This window comes from Protopterus annectens, chromosome 1.part2 (genome assembly GCF_019279795.1).
Source record: "Protopterus annectens isolate FY-2018-M chromosome 1.part2, PAN1.0, whole genome shotgun sequence".
Classification (NCBI taxonomy): domain Eukaryota; kingdom Metazoa; phylum Chordata; order Ceratodontiformes; family Protopteridae; genus Protopterus; species Protopterus annectens.
In genome coordinates, this window is record NC_056727.1 from 1,077,734,670 (window position 1) to 1,077,757,587 (window position 22,918).

Sequence of the window (22,918 nt, forward strand, 5' to 3'; positions counted from 1 at the left end):
GACACTCAATTCTGTTACTACAGAATTTCCCATATTTTCTGATGTGATCTCTTGCATGGTAACTATCTTTTTCATTGACAAAATAGGTTTATACATTCCTTTAGAACATTTGTCGCTCACTTCCAAGATCAGTCCTGAAATTAGCTCCAAAGGGTAGCCTCTCTGTGTGAACATCGTTCCCAAGAGTTGACATTCCTCTTGGAAATCCTGTTCAGTAGAAACTATACGAGCTGCTCGTACTAACTGACCTTTAATTACTAAACGTTTTTGGTAAAAAGGGTGGCAGCTGGTAAAGTGTAAAAACGTGTTCGAATATGTTTCCTTCCTGTATATTTTTGGCTGGTAACATTTCAAAGCAAGGTTTTTTGATAAATTAATGTCTAAGTAAGCTATCCTATCAGTATCAAAGGTGGAAGTGAAACGGAAGAAATCAGTTGAAGTGTTAAAATGTTTAATACTGTTTCACTCGACTTTTGGTTACCGTTAAGCAGAATAAAGATATCATCTAGATACCGTGTGTAAAAGACTAATTTGTTTTAATACTGTCATTTTGAACACATACTCAGACTCCCAGTGGGCCATCACTAAGTTAGCAATGCTAGCTCCACAAGGGGAGCCATTGCCACACCTATTTTCTGAAGAAATAAGTTGTCTCCAAACATAAAAATTGTTATATAAAACAATTTCCAAGAGCTCTTTCACAAGTGAAATTTCATCTATTGTAGCCTTATTCTTAACCATAACTCGAGTTACCCACTTTATACCAGTATCTTGAGGTATACTAGTGTAGAGGTCTTTAACATCTACGGTAAGGAAGTTGTAGTTAGGGTTGAAGTCCAAACCATTTAACTTCTCTAAAAATGACCAGGAATCCTTACAAATTTGTGACTCAAGTTTAACAAATTTTTGTAAAATAGAGTCAATTACCTTGGCACATGGGTAAGTGGGTGACCCACGTCCATCAACAAGAGGTCTCATAGGTGGATTACCCAAATCTTTATGTATTTTGGGAATTCCAAAAAGGTAGGGTACCTTGAAATTGTGTAGACATATAATTGAATATATTTTGTTCAATTAGCCCCACTATGAACATGTCTAATATACTATCCTTTATTACGAATATGCATGATTGGTCTCCGAGCGGGAACTAACTTCATAGGCGGGGTCATCTAACAGGTCTACCATTCTGTTGTAGTAATCCATGTTATCAAAAATTACCAGTCCCCCTCCTTTATCAGGCTTACAGACTCTAATATCATGTAATTTAATAAACTCCAAAAATCCCTTCTCTTTCTGTAAAATAGGATCTTTAGTATGGATTTTAGCTCTGTTTAACATTAAAGTGAATATCTAGTTCACACATTTGTTCAAACACAGAAATAAGTGGATGAAGGGGTGGGTTAAAAGTACTAGGAATTCTAAATTGGTCATCTTGAACTGTAGTTACATTAGACCCCATCATCAAGTTAAAGTTCAATTTCCTTGTGAAAGTTTTAAATCTATAATTGTTCTCACCAAGTCACAATTTTGTTTAGAGACATATGTGTTACCTTTGGAAAAGAAATCCACCATGTCGAACCTATATCAGTAGAAGAAAAATTGTACACTTTAAAGTCATTTGTCCTATTGGTAATAATTATAGGTTTACTTCTCATAGGCACTAGGTCAGATGGATCTGAATGGAGACTAAAAAAAACACTTTCTACATCTTCAGAAGGTGAAAAGTCACAAGACTCATTGACCAAAGGGATCATGTGTTGCACTAAGTTGTCATGTAATTCATTAGTGCCATAAGACATTAAATTCAAACCTTGTTTCTCTCCTAACTCTCTTTTGTTTTCCTCTGATTCTTGTTGTACCATTGTTTGGGTCTTGTCCCCGTCCGGTTCCCCTCAGAAAAATTCAAGTTTTTTGAATTACGCTGATTGTTGATGTTAGCCAGTCTTTCACTGCTCCTGACTTCCGTATAACCTTGCCTTTCAGTTTGGTTAACATCTTCATTTACTTGTACCATAGTATTAGGCAACTGATTAGTGTAATGAAACACCGTTGGCTGGTTATTGTAACCAGGGATAGAACTACCTTCAGAAACAGTTTTGCATACTTGGGCTATAGGAGGAAGTGGATACGCTTTACCTTCCTTATACGCTGTAGTGTCTTGTTCTAATTTTTTAGCTTTGTTATTTTTAAGTTTCACCAGGTACTGGTCAATACTGGTAAAAATACGACTATATTCATATTTGTACCTGGTGAAATCATTGTCAAGTTTTATCTTAGCGTCTAATTCTGCTACTTGTTTACTTGTTTGTTAAGGTCTTCCACCCATATAGAATAGTGCTTAACTATGCATTCAATCAACTCAAAACCTTGACGATCAAAAAGCACCAAAAGTTCTTGATGAAAGGCTGAAACAGGCACCAAACCAATGGGAAATTGGTGGTGCCTTAAACCTTTAGGCACTATTCTACATTTCAAACATTCTTTGAAATAGGAAATTTCAACTGCAGTTTTAACCTTCCACAAAGTTCATTACAACCTATAATACATTCAGTTACCACTGTATAGGGATACTAAAAACTGGGTTATTTTTGCAAGTAACCCTAGTATATTAAACAAATTGGGTGAATACCGGGCACTATATTTAGGAAGGTAGGAATTTGAAGGTACTATATGAACAACGCCGAAAAAACAACCAAAAATAACTGGTATGTACAAATGCCAAAATTGCAATTTTGCAAATTAGTAACTGAATCCAAAAGATTTGAAATAAATAATGTTCAATATAGACTGAAGTGTAGGCCAATTGTAACACTAGAATGGTAGTGTACCTGGCTAAATGCCAGGGATGCCAGGCATTTTACATCGTTGAGACGGAGAGGAGACTCGTGACCTTGTATGAACACTCATATGCCATTAGCAGGAACAAACAAGACAATGCCCTAGCTAAACATGTGGCAGAATTTTCTGGACATCAGTTCAGATTTTTAGTTATAGACCAGCCAGAGCTCGATGTTAGAGGTGGTCCTGCACCATTGCAACTCGAGCTGGAACTATTCTGGCAGATTAGACTTAATGCATATAATCTACCAGGTATAAATGAGACCTGTAGTTTGAGCAGTGTGTTAAAGCTTAAAAGTCTAAAAAGATGAATTTAAGAAAATATATTAATATAGAATGTCAGATTATTCTAATTAATTATTATTCATTTTTATATACATCTGGTTTTAACATGAATTAGATATAAACATATTTTAGATAGGAGAAGCTGTAAAGTGAATTGTTGATATATGTTTGATTTATTTATATTGAATGTTCACACTGAAATCTACTCTAGTATGCAGTCCTGAAATTAGCTCCAAAGGGTAGCCTCTCTGTGTGAACATCGTTCCCAAGAGTTGACATTCCTCTTGGAAATCCTGTTCAGTAGAAACTATACGAGCTGCTCGTACTAACTGACCTTTAATTACTAAACGTTTTTGGTAAAAAGGGTGGCAGCTGGTAAAGTGTAAAAACGTGTTCGAATATGTTTCCTTCCTGTATATTTTTGGCTGGTAACATTTCAAAGCAAGGTTTTTTGATAAATTAATGTCTAAGTAAGCTATCCTATCAGTATCAAAGGTGGAAGTGAAACGGAAGAAATCAGTTGAAGTGTTAAAAATGTTTAATACTGTTTCACTCGACTTTTGGTTACCGTTAAGCAGAATAAAGATATCATCTAGATACCGTGTGTAAAAGACTAATTTGTTTTTAATACTGTCATTTTTGAACACATACTCAGACTCCCAGTGGGCCATCACTAAGTTAGCAATGCTAGCTCCACAAGGGGAGCCCATTGCCACACCTATTTTCTGAAGAAATAAGTTGTCTCCAAACATAAAAAAATTGTTATATAAAACAATTTCCAAGAGCTCTTTCACAAGTGAAATTTCATCTATTGTAGCCTTATTCTTAACCATAACTCGAGTTACCCACTTTATACCAGTATCTTGAGGTATACTAGTGTAGAGGTCTTTAACATCTACGGTAAGGAAGTTGTAGTTAGGGTTGAAGTCCAAACCATTTAACTTCTCTAAAAATGACCAGGAATCCTTACAAATTTGTGACTCAAGTTTAACAAATTTTTGTAAAATAGAGTCAATTACCTTGGCACATGGGTAAGTGGGTGACCCACGTCCATCAACAAGAGGTCTCATAGGTGGATTACCCAAATCTTTATGTATTTTGGGAATTCCAAAAAGGTAGGGGTACCTTGGAAATTGTGTAGACATATAATTGAATATATTTTGTTCAATTCGCCCCACTATGAACATGTCTAATATACTATCCTTTATTACCGAATATGCATGATTGGTCTCCGAGCGGGAACTAACTTCATAGGCGGGGTCATCTAACAGGTCTACCATTCTGTTGTAGTAATCCATGTTATCAAAAATTACCAGTCCCCCTCCTTTATCAGGCTTACAGACTCTAATATCATGTAATTTAATAAACTCCAAAAATCCCTTCTCTTTCTGTAAAATAGGATCTTTAGTATGGATTTTAGCTCTGTTTAACATTAAAGCAAATATCTAGTTCACACATTTGTTCAAACACAGAAATAAGTGGATGAAGGGGTGGGTTAAAAGTACTTGGAATTCTAAATTGGTCATCTTGAACTGTAGTTACATTAGACCCCATCATCAAGTTAAAGTTCAATTTCCTTGTGAAAGTTTTTAAATCTATAATTGTTCTCACCAAGTCACAATTTTGTTTAGAGACATATGTGTTACCTTTGGAAAAGAAATCCACCATGTCCGAACCTATATCAGTAGAAGAAAAATTGTACACTTTAAAGTCATTTGTCCTATTGGTAATAATTATAGGTTTACTTCTCATAGGCACTAGGTCAGATGGATCTGAATGGAGACTAAAAAAAACACTTTCTACATCTTCAGAAGGTGAAAAGTCACAAGACTCATTGACCAAAGGGATCATGTGTTGCACTAAGTTGTCATGTAATTCATTAGTGCCATAAGACATTAAATTCAAACCTTGTTTCTCTCCTAACTCTCTTTTGTTTTCCTCTGATTCTTGTTGTACCATTGTTTGGGTCTTGTCCCCGTCTGGTTCCCCTCAGAAAAATTCAAGTTTTTTGAATTACGCTGATTGTTGATGTTAGCCAGTCTTTCACTGCTCCTGACTTCCGTATAACCTTGCCTTTCAGTTTGGTTAACATCTTCATTTACTTGTACCATAGTATTAGGCAACTGATTAGTGTAATGAAACACCGTTGGCTGGTTATTGTAACCAGGGATAGAACTACCTTCAGAAACAGTTTTGCATACTTGGGCTATAGGAGGAAGTGGATACGCTTTACCTTCCTTATACGCTGTAGTGTCTTGTTCTAATTTTTTAGCTTTGTTATTTTTAAGTTTCACCAGGTACTGGTCAATACTGGTAAAAATACGACTATATTCATATTTGTACCTGGTGAAATCATTGTCAAGTTTTATCTTAGCGTCTAATTCTGCTACTTGTTTACTTGTTTGTTAAGGTCTTCCACCCATATAGAATAGTGCTTAACTATGCATTCAATCAACTCAAAACCTTGACGATCAAAAAGCACCAAAAGTTCTTGATGAAAGGCTGAAACAGGCACCAAACCAATGGGAAATTGGTGGTGCCTTAAACCTTTAGGCACTATTCTACATTTCAAACATTCTTTGAAATAGGAAATTTCCAACTGCAGTTTTTTAACCTTCACTAATAGGTTATCAAAAACTTTAAGATGTGAAACAATATCAAAAACAGGATTGTTCTTACCTCCTTCTCCACCAAACTGTCGCTCCATGACAGGAGAGGTCATATTAAATGAAAATCTCTCCGCTAACCAAGTTAAGAGATCTGGAAACACTGAATAATTATTCCCTTGCTGAATGCCCAAATTTGCACTCAGTGCTGTGTTGTTGTTCCCTTGCTGAGTCCCCATGTTGGCGCTCGATGGTGTAGGAACACGTTGATTAAAAGTTAGCGCTACATTCACTTGATTGTCTAAAAGGTTTACTGAAGGATTTATTTCATGTCCATTAAGAGGCGTTGGTCTATTCGAATGGTTAATGAAATGTAAATCCTCCATTTGAGCCGGTGGCCTTGTAGAATTAACTTGGTCGGTGTTAGGACCCGGCTCCTCCCTGTTAGGCGCTTCAGTGGATGCCTGCACTGTTGAACATACTCGTCGTATTCCAGCAGTAGTGAGATTGTCAGATGTTAAGATGTTATATAACAATTTCTTTATGTTTGGAAACAACTTATTTCTTCAGAAAATAGGCGTGGCAATGGGCTCCCCTTGTGGAGCTAGCATTGCTAACTTAGTGATGGCCCACTGGGAGTCTGAGTATGTGTTCAAAAATGACTGTATTAAAAACAAATTAGTCTTTTACACACGGTATCTAGATGATATCTTTATTCTGCTTAACGGTAACCAAAAGTCGAGTGAAACAGTATTAAATATTTTTAACACCTCAACTGATTTCTTCCGTTTCACTTCCACCTTTGATACTGATAGGATATCTTACTTAGACATTAATTTATCAAAAAAACTTGCTTTGAAATGTTACCAGGCAAAAATACACAAGAAGGAAACATATTCGAACACATTTTTACACTTTACCAGCTGCCACCCTTTTTACCAAAAATGTTCAGTAATTAAAGGTCAGTTAGTACGAGCAGCTCGTATAGTTTCTACTGAACAGGATTTCCAAGAGGAATGTCAACTCTTGAGAACGATGTTCACACAGTGAGGCTACCCTTTGGAGCTAATTTCAGGACTGATCTTGGAAGTGAGTGACAAATGTACTAAAGGAATGTATAAACCTATTTTGTCAATGAAAAAGATAGTTACCATGCAAGAGATCACATCAGAAAATATGGGAAATTCTGTAGTAACAGAATTGAGTGTCCTTGCCACACCTGACTCACCAGAAACAAAGTTCATTACAACCTATAATACATTCAGTTACCACTGTATAGGGATACTACAAAAAAACTGGGTTATTTTTGCAAGTAACCCTAGTATATTAAACAAATTGGGTGAATACCCGGGCACTATATTTAGGAAGGGTAGGAATTTGAAGGTACTATATGAACAACGCCGGAAAAAACAACCAAAAATAACTGGTATGTACAAATGCCAAAATTGCAATTTTTGCAAATTAGTAACTGAATCCAAAAGATTTGAAATAAATAATGTTCAATATAGACTGAAGTGTAGGGCCAATTGTAACACTAGAATGGTAGTGTACCTGGCTAAATGCCAGGGATGCCAGGCATTTTACATCGGTAAGACGGAGAGGAGACTCCGTGACCGTATGTATGAACACTCATATGCCATTAGCAGGAACAAACAAGACAATGCCCTAGCTAAACATGTGGCAGAATTTTCTGGACATCAGTTCAGATTTTTAGTTATAGACCAGCCAGAGCTCGATGTTAGAGGTGGTCCTGCACCATTGCAACTCGAAAAGCTGGAACTATTCTGGCAGATTAGACTTAATACATATAATCTACCAGGTATAAATGAGACCTGTAGTTTGAGCAGTGTGTTAAAGCTTAAAAGTCTAAAAAGATGAATTTAAGAAAATATATTAATATAGAATGTCAGATTATTCTAATTAATTATTATTCATTTTTATATACATCTGGTTTTAACATGAATTAGATATAAACATATTTTAGATAGGAGAAGCTGTAAAGTGAATTGTTGATATATGTTTGATTTATTTATATTGAATGTTCACACTGAAATCTACTCTAGTATGGTTTTACTTATATATAAGAAATGTTCTATACATAAAAAAGACACATATCGATGTATGTTATTTAGTATATATAAATAATATATATAGATATATAGTTTTTCTTATATCTACTATTTTTTATATCAACTATTACCATAACTATTAGTATTATTAGAATTTCCTTTTATTCTTAGATTTATTACTACCACTATTTGGTTGTGAATGCTGTTTAGTTTTTTGCATAAGTATTTCACTATTGTCAGTGGATGGCTCTGTAATTAGAGAAGTTGGTTGCTTCTGTAATTAGAGAAGTTGGTTGCCTCTGTAAGTAAATTGATTAATCAACTAATTAACCCAGAGCAAAATGTATATATACTCACAATGTGATTACTTTTGTTGTCTGAAGAAGTTTACTGACAGAGCAAACGAAAAGCGCTTAATCTTATTAAATCTTTTTGGCTTTTACTGGTCTGCATTGGTTTTGCTGCTACCCGACTTGTTTACATCACCACATCAGTCAGGAAATCCTTCTATGTGGCACACCTCATCACTAAGGGCTTTTCATCCAGAAGAAAGGAGGTCATTGACCCACTGTAGTCATCCCTCATTAGATCCATTATAGAGTACAATGCCCAGTTTGGTATGTACCTCACGAGACATCTGCAACAGCTAGAAAGGCTGCAGAAATACCTCACTAAAAGAATCACAGGCCTAAAGCAGATGCCCTATGCTGGCCATCTAAAAAAACTCCAGCTATGCTCTGTCGCATATCATCTACTCAGAGGTGATCTCCACTTAACATACAAGGCCATGTCAAACCCAGAGCTATTGAACATGCTACACTTAAAGAAATCCCGATCCCACAGAGCCACATGCTCCAGGGAATCTAAACCTTGTCATCACAATGAACAAAACATGCTGGAGGGATAGGTTCCTGACCCAGAGACTCCCCAGACTCTGGAACAGACTGCCCATACATGTCAAGCAGAGAGCCTCTTTGGCCCTCTTCAAAAGGAACCTTGATGATTGGATGAGAGATAGGAAATTCACCTCTGGGATCACATCAGCCCCCCTGCTAGACAGGGGTCCAGGGAAGTAAATACTGTGGGAAGAAATAGCCAGGGAATTGTTGTGGCTAGGCTTGTATAGGCCCTAGGGTCGATAGCCTAGTACCAACCTATGAACCTATGCACCTAAAAGTCACTCTAACATAACCTAAAACATTTTGCCTCCCTGCACCCCATCCCCGCTACTTATATAATAATGCTGAGATTCTGAGATACATTAATGTAAGTGCAACACTCAGCAGCTACTGCAGTTTCAGAGCTTATACACACACGCAGACATGTACTGTTTATCACTGGATTGAATTTACATGAACAAAGTGCAGTGTTCATTTATACAGAATTTCACATTTGAAAAGAAAAACAAAACTGAAAATGTGCAAATATTGACCGTCGGGTTTACATTAATTTAACATTTTAAATGTTCAGAGAAATATTTCTCGATTACTTCAGCCGATGTTTTTTGCAAAAATATTGTGTAACTCAGTAAAATGAATGTTAACCTATACACACACACACACACATATATATATATATATATATATATATATATATATACATATATATACATATATATATATATATATATATACATATATATATATATATATATATATGTCTTATTTTCAAGTACAGTGTTTTGACGACTAAAGTTTGCAGTTTAGATCTGAGAATTTCAATCTCACTTCCAATTTGCTGAGCATCAAGTTGTTTTTGTAACAACACTTTTAATGTGTTGATCAGGCATTATTTTGTTATTTATTACCCATCCAAGGAGTTTAGCAGATGTAGCTTCCTTATTGTCTGTTGAATCAAGTGCAGCTATGCTTATTTTGGGGGTTGCAGGGTCAGTGACAGAGTTAGGCTGACACAGTATTTTAAGTCAGAGATGAAGCAGTTTATGATGACTTGGGATTTGAGATTTAGGCCCCTGCAATAGAGTAAGTTCTGTAGAGAAAGAGGCTGAACTAAAGCTTACTACTAGCATTTTCGAATAAGAAGTCTGCTAAGGCAGTTATGGAGTCACTAGAATATTAAAATAAGTTTAGGCTCTCCACAATGATTAGATATGTTGTTTGCAAAATCTGTGAAAAGCAAAGCCCGTAGCAAAGATTTTTGAAGCACTCCAATTTTTGCTGGAAGAAAAAGAGAAATAATTATTTTCCATCTGAAGACTTCATTTTGACTGCCATCATGTTACACTGAGAGCCAGACCTAGACTAACCACCATCTCTACAAGCCTAGATTGATGAACTCTGTCTAATGCTTTGGAGGGGTATAGGATGATGGTGTCAACAAATCTGTCTCACCCCTTTCCCTCCATCTCACCCTTCTTTCCCCTCCCATCAGTTCATCAGGACATCCCCAGCATCTGCCCCCCTCCCCTTGGTTCTAGGGAGCAATTCATCACTGCCGTCTCAAAGGCAAAAATATAGCCTCCATGAGACCAGTTAACATCTCAGACTGCATCATACATGAACTCAGACAGGAACTTGCAAGACCCTATTCAGCCAAAGCTCAAATTCAACAGAGTGGAGATGAGTTTTCAGAAGAAGTTATAAATGCAGTACACTTTTAAGGTACTCCTTGATTAAGTTAATGCTGAGTCACAGTCCTACAAGGCCAGGATATACAATGATAGGCACAAAGATGGAATGGTCCATCAGCAATGTTTTTTTTCCCTGGGAGTGGATCATAAACCTAGAGGATGTGGCCAGGAGTGACCATGTCTAGAACCCCCAGATCTTTTTGTGATGAGCCTCCAAGCTAGAACACACCCCTCAGGACCACATGTTGGGCATTCCCAGACTGACTGGAGTCACAGCTAAAGTGGATCACCAAGTGGGTGCTGTCTTCTTGGGTGAATTAACCAGCACAGGATGGGGCATGACTGCATTACAGTTAGCCTCTCTTGGGCATATAAAAGCCTCTGCATCTTTACGACTGGACAGATATATATAGGAAGAAGTGGAATTAGATGGAGGATATTATAGGACATCTGTAGAGGTGAAGGCCTGGTACTACCTTAGAGAGTGACAAACTAGATCCAGAATGAGCTAGTGAATAGCACTCCTCCACAAAATGGGCATTTGGGATCTGTTTTTATTTAGAGGACAGTTTCAGCTGCATCACTCTGCACAGGCACATGCCTGAGCCAGAGCACCAGTACAGTTTAAATTAGAGCAAAAAATATGATGACCCACTGCAGAAGTCAGAGACAAAGTCTAAAGAAGATTTTCCTATAGTCCAGACTCTTTGATGTATTCAGGCTTAGTCAGTGCATTTCTAGGCAGGGTGGCAAGAACTGAGACTGGTGACACAATCCCTAAATATGTCATTATTTGAGCAGTAAACTCTTCTGCCACACTTCCCCAAAGCCTTAGGTTCCTTGTAAAGTGGCATGGTGACAAAATACTATAGTCTCATGGATGGATGCTGGACCAAAGACATCACATTGCAGTCAGCAATAAAATGCCTGGTCAACTGCTGTATGCATAAGGGCTTGTTAAGGGCATCTGCTTTCTTTTTTATTCTTTTAGGGCATCTACCTTCTTGAGGTATAGAAAGGTTGAGTCATGGTACCTCTAGCTTGCTTTAATAGTGTTTTTTTAACAAGAAATTCTTTCAGGCACTTCTGAGGGTAAAGAAAAGGATCTTATGGCCAGGATAATGTGCTGTTCATTAAGTCTGAGAGCCTCTCAAAAGAAAATTCATGTGGAGGTAAGGAAAAAGGTAAGGTGAATGCAAAGTTGTTTTCTATTTCAAAGACAAAAGCCTTGCAATCTTCAGACTCATCAAAGAAGCTAGAATGCTATGGTGTACAATTTCCCACCCTCACTACCTAAGGAATTAAGGTGATCATGCAATAGACCAGTACCAGGTGTCAGGGGACTGGGCATTTGTGCTCAGCTGTGCACTTCTGTATCATGTTGCCTGATGGGAAGATGCCTCTGTCTGACCCAGAATAGACTTCAGACCAAACTCCTTAAGGGTGGAATCTCACATCCATGACACAAACTGCTGCCAGATGTCAAATATCTGCTTGCTGCCTATTTTCTACTAAGTCAACCCAGGTATGTCACAATACAGTGGCCCCTCCCCAACTAGAAACTGACAGCCCAAATAGGCCTGAGGGCAGCTGCAGGAGGGGTAGCCTCAGTGCTATATACCAACAGACAATGACCAGGTGACTCGAGGGACAACTCTTCAGGAATAGGTTGTTGATCTTGGACTTCAGCTCACCAGCTGGGTGGTGCAACAACTCTAGGATGGACTCCATGGATAGGCACTTAGGGGATATCTCTTCTGGTTTCTCATCTTCCACTAAGAAGAAGGACAGGTGAGGCTTCAACTTTTATTACCTAAGGAGGAACCCATCACATGCAGAAACAGAGGGGTGTTGGTTGCATATCAGACTTCTGTAAACAAGAGTCAGGTGTTAATTTTCTTTGTGAACGTTTGCCCTTGGATTGCTTTGGCTTATGTCTATGGCTGCATGGAAGGCTCAATCTCTATGTGAACAAATCTCTAGAGCTGCAATCCTTTTCGATGTAAGGTAGACCAAAATCTTCTACCTTCTCCCTTTTTTACCTTTGAGTGGCAAGACTAACTCTGTGACACTGGTGGCAGATGTAACAATGTGATCCTTCCTGATAAAGTAATGACAATGACACTTTGGTTCTTGGCTGTTAACCTGAAGGTCACATGAGCAATTAGTTGCTGTTGTGAGACATGAAGATGCAGGAATTTACCATGATAACCAGGATCAAGATACAGACTCTGGAAATGGCAGACAAGAACTGGTGGGCTATGGAGGACACATGTCTTTATGCAGCCAGGTTATTACATTGTGGTGCACTGCGGTTCCGGTGCATATACATCTCTGAATATACCTTAGTATGACAGCTTACACAAAAAATGATGAACTGTAAATTGTTGAGAAGATTAACCCAATGAGGAATCCAACATGGAGGGGTTTTCAGTGTTAGACTGTTTCTTCTTCTTCCTTTGGCTTTTCCCAGTTAGGGGTTTCCACAGCAGATCATCTGTCTGCTCATGATTGGCAGTGGAGTTTTACAGTGTCGAGTTGCCAGCCCAGCACCCAACCTTCCACAGAAGGCACACACGCATGCACACCTAGGGCCACTTTAGAGTGTCCAATCCACCTACAGCATGTCTTTGGGATGAAAGCAGAACACCCAGAGAAAAGCCATGCGACCATAGGGAGGACATGCAGACTCCACACAGAAGGCACCCCAGCCAAAGATCGAACTGGAGAACCTCTTGCTGTGAGGCGGTAACACTAATCGCTGCACCACCATGGCTGCCCAGTGTTAGACTGTTTCTATTATTCTGAAATGAAAATATTTTAGGATATATTTAAGAATAGTTTTCAAGATTTAAAGTAACAGCACAAAATATAAAGGCTACTGACTGAATTTTAAATTTCAAAGCAAATTTAAAAAGAGCCGTATTGGAGGTACAATACTATACAGAATACAGAATTGTGCAAAAGTCATTTTCTTGGGTAAATGTGATATTTAAAATTCACTGCTCCAGATGTCAACCCTTGCAAAACTGTCAAGCAAAGTTAGGAGTGTTTCTTATTGCATAAGGCTCGCACAAACACTTGGAAGAGACCCATCAAGACTTCCCAGTATCACTGTATGGCTTCTAATGCACACAACCTGCATGAGTTCAGGCAGTACTTATTACAGTCCAGGAAGAATTAGCATCATGAATCTGCAATGTTGATAGGTCCACTCCTTTGAGAACATAAGTTGTCATTTGATCTATTAAACCAAAAAGACTAAGAGACATCTCCCTTATGATTATTCAATGACACTTCAAAGGGAGAGCTCTGATTTATGCATTGATGAGCACTACATGCAAAAAAGCAACATTCTTAGAAGGAATACTGAAATATTTCAAACAGAAACTAGCATTAGTTGTATCTGCTCTATAAATATAAACATGTAAGCAGCTTATAAAGCAGTGTCATCAGAAAGCTGTTGCTACATTTTGTTATCCTTCAGTCTTAATATCTTATTTCAGTTGTGATAGATGTCCTATGCAAATGTATGCATTTTCTTTACTTTGACCTACCTCTCATCTGTCCAGATTTTCACAGAATGTCCAGATTTCTGCCTCATATTTTTGGTCTGTTCTTCAAAAAATTTGTGGCTTTCTGGATTTTTGTGGCAAATCAGTGAGGAGTGAATTCACTATATGGCAGGCAATTTGAGTTTCAGACTTTTATATCCTTCAGAAAATGCACTCTCTTTTAAAGTCCTCGTATACTACAGAGAATACAGTATTTCTTTTCAGTGGCAGTAAAGCTAATTGTGGCTGACTGCCGCTAAATGAATACAGTATGGCATGTTTATGTTGCTATAACTGAGCAAGGGAAGGGTAGTCATTTAAAAAATATACTATTTACTAAGTCTAGCCAGGAAACAGTCAATGAAAAAGTCTGACCTAGCTATGTGAAATGTTTCTTTCCTGTCAAAAATGCAATGCATTTATCCAAAACCTTGCCCAGTTACATAGGTGCTACATTGTTGGTAACAGTTGTAAAAAAACAGAGTTATTTGTCTAGGAAACTAGGACTGAAATTTCATGATAGAAGAATCAACTTTATCCTCACTTGAGACAAATATTTTAGAACACATTGAAGTCCTTTGAAAACAAAGGTGCCTTGGCCAAGTTTCTCCTAGTCAGCATGAATACCAATTTAGGTCTCCCATGAAAAGAGCTCATTGGCCTAGAGGAATTGACCCAGTCAACACAGTGTAAATAAATAAAATAAACAAAATGATCTGTCTTAGAAAACACTGTCTAACAGCATTGCAATTTCAGCAAGGATTAATGTGCAAAGAACCCTATATAGAATTCCATGATAAAATGATCTCTATAAAGACAACATTTTTGTGCATGGTGTTCTCCGCTGTTTCATTGAAACATTTTATTCAGTCTCCTGTGTCCTTCTCTAAGTAAAGGTGTGAAAAGATAAAAAGGTTGCTATACGGTCTGAATGCTGCACAGTCAACACTGATGTTATGCAGGAGGACCAAAGTTACCAGAAAGCCCGATCAATTGTTTAAGTAAGGAAAACAGGGACTGCCTGTGACCAACACATCCCACTCTAACTGGCTGGCCAAATGTATCATCTTCTGTGATAACAAAAACTTAGCACCCTGTTACAATTATAAGGATCATTATTGCAATGTTCATGCTAATGAAAAAGAACTTAAGCAGCAACAGTGAATTTTGAAACATGCAGTAACAAGAAAAAAAACATTTGTTGAGGACTTCTCTAGAGAAAATATTCTGAGTACTCAGGCAGTGGGCGGTATTCATAGTTCCCTTGAATACTCTGCAAAGTCATGCAAAAAGCCTGATGTATAACACAAGGGGATTGTGATTCAAAAAGCCTTTGCAGAGTTCATCACATAGGTTCACAACTAAGCAACATGGCTCTCAGCAAAGTTTTTGGAATCATGTGCAAATGTAGCAGTCTGTTGTCACTGCCTATGTAAATCTTCCAGTCTTCACAGATTAGTTCTAAGGCTCTGACCTTGTGTATTATAGTGATTCCTAGATGTCAGTAATAAGCAAGGCCCCATCAGAGAAATAAAAAAAGCTACAATTCATTTATTAGTTGTGAGCACCCACTGATGTGAATAGACTTGTCTGAGCAAGGCAGAGCACCTTACACCAGCGTATATTTGCTGTACTTCACTCTGCCCTACTGAAATCATCAATCCAGCTAAGTAGATCTATAGATTGTATGTGTATGTGTGAATGTCTATCTGCCTGTATGGTGGGATATGGCTGCAAGTGAGTGTGTGTGTGTGTGTGTGTGTGTGTGTGTGTGTGTGTGTGTGTGTGTGTGTGCGTGTGTGCGTGTGTGCGTGTGTGTGTGTGTGCACAGTTGTATATGTGTATATGTGTGCATGTAAGCATCCTGCTGGTGTGTGTGTGTGTGTGTGTGTGTGTGTGTGTGTGTGTGTGTGTGTGTGTGTGTGTGTGTGTGTGTGTGTGTGTGTGTGTGTGTGTGTGTGTGTGTGTGTGTGTGTGTGTGTGTGTGTGTGTGCGTGTGTGTGTGTGTATGTCTATGCCTATGTGCTGTGTGTGTGTGTGTGTGTGTGTGTGTGTGTGTGTGTGTGTGTGTGTGTGTGTGTGTGTGTGTGTGTGTGTGTGTATGTGCATGTCTGCACTACATGTTTGAGCAGATTGGTACGGTACTTGCCTCACAATTGTTTAAAATGATTGGGTGACTGATTCATAGACATGGAAATTACAAAACAATACAATTCAGCACCATGGGGCACATGCGTGACTCTGAACTGCATTTATTGTAGAGCAACACAACTCAGTTTACCAGAGTAAATGTGCACCACTGCACATCTCTCTATGAATACCAACCTTGGTATGTATTTCCTCACATTTGCAACTACAACCTTGATATGGCAAGGATCAAAGATGCAGTTATTGCACAAAAAGCAGACATCCAAAAACATATTAGGTATTGCTGGAGCTTATTGTTCTAGGGTTGCTTCCCTTTATCTTCTGGTCTAATAACATTTAATTTGCGAACAGTGCTGAAGTGTATACCCTCCATCAGATCCAGATTTTCTGCTGCTTTGAAAACTTTGAAAGATTGTTTGCTGCAGTTTATCTTTTTATCTATGTCTCTTAAATATTTCCATCCAACTAATTTATTCTACTGCCCCGTCCATGAAATACATCTAAGATACTCATATAATAGTCTTTAAATATTAGCACTGTAAACCATCTGTAGAGCAAGGCCAGAGTGTCTGCCTGTGCCACAGTTTGAACAATGGGCTAGACATTCAGGACTGGCCTGGGGAAGGAGGACCTGAGTAGTAATTCATTTTGCCTCCCTTGGGGGGAGGTTGGATTGCTTTCCACTACCTCCTTCAATACCACTAGTATATCTGGGGCAGACTGATATGCAGCAATTGGTAGAGATCCTCAATGAAGTTGAAGGGTTCAGCACGCTGATAAATACATTGTAGAAAATCAGCTTTGTCTGAGAGAACAATCCCCTACATCCAGACATAAAAAAGGGGACATCAAACTGCATGCAGTGTGATAAGGCAAATTACAGCAAATATGTATAATAATTGGGAGGAGTAATTTGCTAGAGATCATAAAGTGGGAGCTCAGAGACTGACATATGGTGGCAAGTGCCATCACTGCTCTCAATTCCAACCTAAAGGGAAGAAACGAATCAGAATTTGTCATCCAGTGGGAATCAAAAATTCATTGTTAGGGATCACTGCAGGCAGCAACCACAAGTTCAACTGAATGGTGCAGGGCGGGAGTATAATAGTAATATTAATTATAATAACAATAATAATAAAATAAATAATAATAATAAGCATAATACTGATAATGGCCAGTGCTGTTTCATAGACTATGGCTCATAGGTTCATAGGTTCATAGGAGGTTACTAGGCTAATGGTCCTAGGGCCTTTACAAGCCTAGTCATGTAAAACCCTGTGTACCCTTATTAACCATAGTTGGATGGTCATTAGCAGAGTGATTCTGTGATCAGCACCAACTGCTCCTGTCCATGAGGGACACAGGTGCCACCACCAGGGTGAATTTACAGTCACCTATCCAGTTGTCAAGGCTGCATTTGAATAGGGTCATAGAGGAGCTCTGCTTCACATGGAGTGAGAGCTTATTCCAGAGGAGCGTCAATCGCTGGGAGATATATCTGCTGGTCCAACATGTTCTGTTGATGGCCCAGGCAACCCAGATTGGATTAGAGCTTGGAGCATCTGAGTCACTCAAGGAAGGATGGGTGCGCACACTCTAAAGACAGGATGAGAGGGAGATGTGTCCAGGAGCACATAATGCAGCATGATTTCCCTGGTGGTGATGGGAAAATCCTACAGAATGCTACCATGGATCAACAGGATGGCTTGGTGATTTCAGGCCTTTGCTGGAGTGTGGGGCAGTTCAGCACTGATCACCTACTGCACATCCCAACCTGGAATATTGCAGGGCACATGCATAGGGTGGGTTTAAGCAGAAAACCCCAAGACAGCAACAACATGATGTTGTTCCAGGATGCATCAGTCTCCTCACTGCCGTAACTCTTATGGGAGAAAGTCTGGAGGAGTAAGGAGGGTCAGGTAGACACAACAAATGAGGAGAGACACCTTGGTCAGCCAATGGTCAGATCTGTGGAAAAAAGTAAGCAGAAAATAAAACATGATGATGATGATGATAATAATAATAATAATAATAATAATAATAATAATAATAATAACTGACATGTAAGTGAAGGTTTTTAAGCTAGTGGAGATGCACTGAGAAAATGTGTTTGAATTCCAAAGATGTTTATGTACTATCTGCACTAATTGAAGCTCATGCCAAGCTCTGTACAGTATTTCTAGCCCTTGTGATGCACTTTTATGTGAGTTTTATAACTGCAGTCTAATGGAAAAGTTTAAAGCATTGTAACAAAATCACAGTCTATGACTACAGTTTATCAGCATCGGTTATTTTCTCAACCTCATTGCCCCACTCAGAGAATATTTACTTTTGTAAACATAGATTTGAACCTAAATTAAGAAATTATTCCTAGCAAAAATATTATTCTGTCAATAGATTAGATGATGTCTAAATAAGCAGACATAATAAACTTACCCATATTGGGTATTGGGTTTCGTTTTTTTTTTTTTTTTTGCTTGTTAATGAGTTTTCTTCTTTGGATTTTCCCCTTTCAGCTGTAAATAATTCTGGGCTCAGTATTAAATCTAAAAAAAATTAAAAGAGTACAACCGATTTGCATTTTTATCAGGGCTTCATTATAAAAAAATAATATTTTGGTTTCTGTTTCTGCTGTTGTCTACTGCAGACAGTGTGAGAGGGCAAATTATAGCAAATATATATATATATTATTTGTGAGGACTGATATCGCTTCCTCAGTCTCACATATGCATAAAGCAGAGACACATTTTTGGACCGACTTGTGCAAATTCTTAGTATATGCAACATTTCCCACTCGCTGTCCATAATCAGTTCTCTCCTTTTCTTCAATGTAATCATTCTTTTTCTACGAAAGAAGAGGAGTAAATTGTAAGCAACTATTCCATCTCCAATTTCATTTTGCATGGCCTCTTTCACCTGAGGTCTACTGCAACAATTGGCAGACAGTAACTACAGTATATTTTAAGCCACAGAAAGTGAGGCCTATCTTCCCTATAGCCATAAAATAATATTCATATCATTATAATTTCTAGTGGTAATTACTGCTAAAAAACGTCTTTCTTTTCTCTGTTATAACAATAGCACAGGAGCTGAGAGGGAGAGAGAGAGAGGCAGAGAGAGGGAGAGATCAGCCTTAGAACTACAAGAAGTGTCATTCATTTGACCAGTAGATAGGTCATGGCCATCTGTAATACTACATTGTGACAGCTGGATGAAAAAATGAAGCTCAGCTATTGCAGACTAGATTGGAATAGCTGTGACGATTTCCTTTGTTAGCATTCGCTGACACTAGGAATTAAACTGAAAACAATGAGAGCCAGAACAGCTGCCGTACCCATTCAAGAATCATTATAGTGAAGGGTTATATAATAAGTAAGCAATGCATGCTGGTGCTGTTAATGAAGAAAACATGTATGCTGCATATCTATTCAGCACTCAGCAGTACTCAGTGTCAATGTCTGAGACAGTGATAGTGTATCACTGAAAATCAGCAATGCATATACCCACTGAGTATGTTAGTAACTCACACCTTATTGCTACTTTATCTAAATATATGATCGATAGTCTAAATGACATTTGCTATCTCATACATGCATACATACATACATACACACATGCGCACATATATCTATCTATGTATATGTAAATATATGGGTCCATTGGTATTGATCTATCACAATCTCAATATTCAAAACACTGACAAAAAATATCTAAAACATAAAATGTTGACAAGATCGCTGTTATACCAACTAAGGAAATGCACCCTTTCCCTGCTATTGTGTGACCTTGGAGTTTGTATATATAATAGCAGGGGGCTACGTCCTGCAAAATCATTCATTTTGGATGTACATACTGTCTTGGAGCATGATTGGTTTATTGTGTGTGTTAAATGTTTGGGAGTCAATGTTTTGGATGCCAACAATGTGGCAGTTAGAAAAATTTCAGTAGACCCTATACAAATATATATATATATATATATATATATATATATATATATATATATATATATATATATATATATATAGATATATACAAATATATATATATATATATATATATATATATATATACATATGTGTGTGTGTGTGTGTGTGTGTGTGTGTGTGTGTGTGGATTCCCTTCACAAGCTCAAAGTTTCAAATCTTTGAACTGCAAATAGTCGAGACCATAAAACGGAAGTTCTGAAATTTTGAACATTTACAGCGTGGAACAGGAAATGTATTGTTTTCCTCACTGTAGTGCAATTTTGGAGTTGGTTTATTTATATATCAGGGAGTGTGGGGGGAGGGGGTGCAGCATGGCTTGCCCCCCCCCCTACAAAAATGTAAAAAAAAATGTTTGTCTTTATTTATTTATTTATTTTTATTACAATTTTGAAGTTTCAAAACTTCGATCCTATGGTCTTGACCATTTGCAGTTCGAAGTTCTGAAACGTTGAGCTTGTAAAGTATATATATATATATATATATATATATATATATATATGGGTCTACTTCAGAAGACTGAAAAAACAAAAGATTGAATCCCAAAAGACTGAACATTCAAAATACTGAATAATGGAATTTGACCCTTCTCCACTGTTGTGCAATCTTGGAGTTGCTGTATATAGTTAGCAGGGGTCTGAGAGGTACAGCCTCCCATATGAGGGGTGCAGGAGGGCTTGTCCCTGCATTAAAAATGTGTTTTGGTTTGTCAGTCTTCTGAAATAGACATATATATATATATATATATATATATATATATATATATATATATATAAAGAGAGAGAGAGGAGAGAGGAGGACTGAAGACAGAGACTGATAGAGAGCAATAATTACACACACACACACACACACACACACACACTAACACAAATATATCATGTTTTTGTTTTTCTCATTATATTGTTCTGGCAACATGAAACTAATCTATAAGGCTTTTTGAGCAAATTGTCACATATACTAAAATACTAATTGTGTCAGGTTTATGACATTTAAGAAAACTGTGCCAAAATAGGGTGTAACTTCTGAATTTAATTATTATATCCATAAGAATCCCAACTACTAGTTGATTTGCAGTATTTTCAACAAGGGCCATGTCTATGGAAAAATCTTACAGATTGCTGATATACAGCAAAAATAAATAAATTAATAAATAAAATATAAGGATAAAATAAAAATTATATCCTCTCATTCATGCCTGCTTTCATTTTTCCCCTACATCCTTGTCACCAAATTAGCAATACTGCTCCAAAGATGCTTGCATCTACAACGTGATTGCAGAGGATAAAAAGGCAAATGTCTTTTTTACGATTCAAGCAGTGCAAAACTGCATTCACATAACCTTGGGGGATATTTGTTTTCCATAGAGGGATGAGCCACACACCCGGATACAGACTGTTTCCCCCCACTTCACCTCTTACTTGCTGCATAGAATCAGTTTGTATTAATCATCTTGTACTTTTTGTTCATGTATTTTATGTAACAAGTTGTATTAATTATATGCATATTATGTATTAATTGTATTAACTACTATAAAATATACATAATATTTTTATGTTATGCATTTTATACTTTGGCTGTGGTGCTTTTCTCCTTAGGTGTCCTCTGAAAATGGGTTACAACCAAGTTAAACAACCCGAAAGTATAAATCAAATCAACTCTAAAGGTCTCTGCACCTTTATGACAGCAGAAGTTCTCCCACACAACACAACATTCTTTTTCATACTAGTGCATGTTTTGCACAGAGTCGTACCTTGCTCTCAAGTTGATCCATTTTTTTTTAATGTTTTTCTTTCTTTATGTTCACTTTTGTGGTAATCTTCATCCATTCCAATCATATATTTTAAGACCTACAGTCAAATGGCTCAATGCCCATTTATCTTAAAAAAAATGACGTTTACTTATATGGAAATTTCTATGTCCAAGATATGAGCGGGACACATAAAGAGCCGGCACTCTTTGAAAATCTTATGTTTCATAGAAGAGGAAACTTGGAGAGGAGGTGCCTATAGTACATTTTGTTGGACTGTTTTCAAGGACTAAATTCTCACTATGATACTTACGAAATCTAGGCTAGGCATTGCAATTTTAGACAATCCACTTCCAAGAATTCCTGGGAAAAGGCAACAACAATCCTGGGGAAGGGTAACTAGAGTACATTAACAATGATTGCAATGTTTTGAGTAAGTGAATACCCCTGTGGTGCTTGAGAACTGAAGATCACAAGTGGAAATCAACATATAAAAAGTAATACAATTCAAGGGTAAATATATATGAATCAAAGCTGTAACATATGAAAGTTGTATGATGCAGCAATTAGTGATGGTACTGACTCCTAACAGCAGGTTCTCCAGTGCAGGTTGTGTGCTGCTGGGGGTCCTTCTGTGCAGGGTCTACATGATACCCCTGCATCATGTGTGTTTTAACAGGTGCTTTATTTTCCTCCCCCACTGTAAATATATGTTGATAATTTCGGTTGCTACACACTGAAGTAATATAGGTATGTAGGCAGTGTGTGTGAGTGAGTGCGCTTTTTATATGTCCTGAGACGAGTACAAGACTGTTTTCTGTTTTATGTCTTACTTGATGGGGTATATTCACTCTGAACAGCATCGTGTGATAATCAGAGGATAAGTGAAATAATGAACAAACGTTATAGAGAAGGCCAGAAAATATTTACAGAATGGCAAGGTTTTGGAAATGTTGTCTAGCTTGCTGTCACGGGCAGAATAACTCAAAAAAAGTTAAATAAGTTAATATTAAAGTGTTACACAGGAATACCCTCTCAAAACCAGCAGAAACAAGACCCACACAAGGTTGTGCTTAGAAAACGGTGTCACAAACTGCA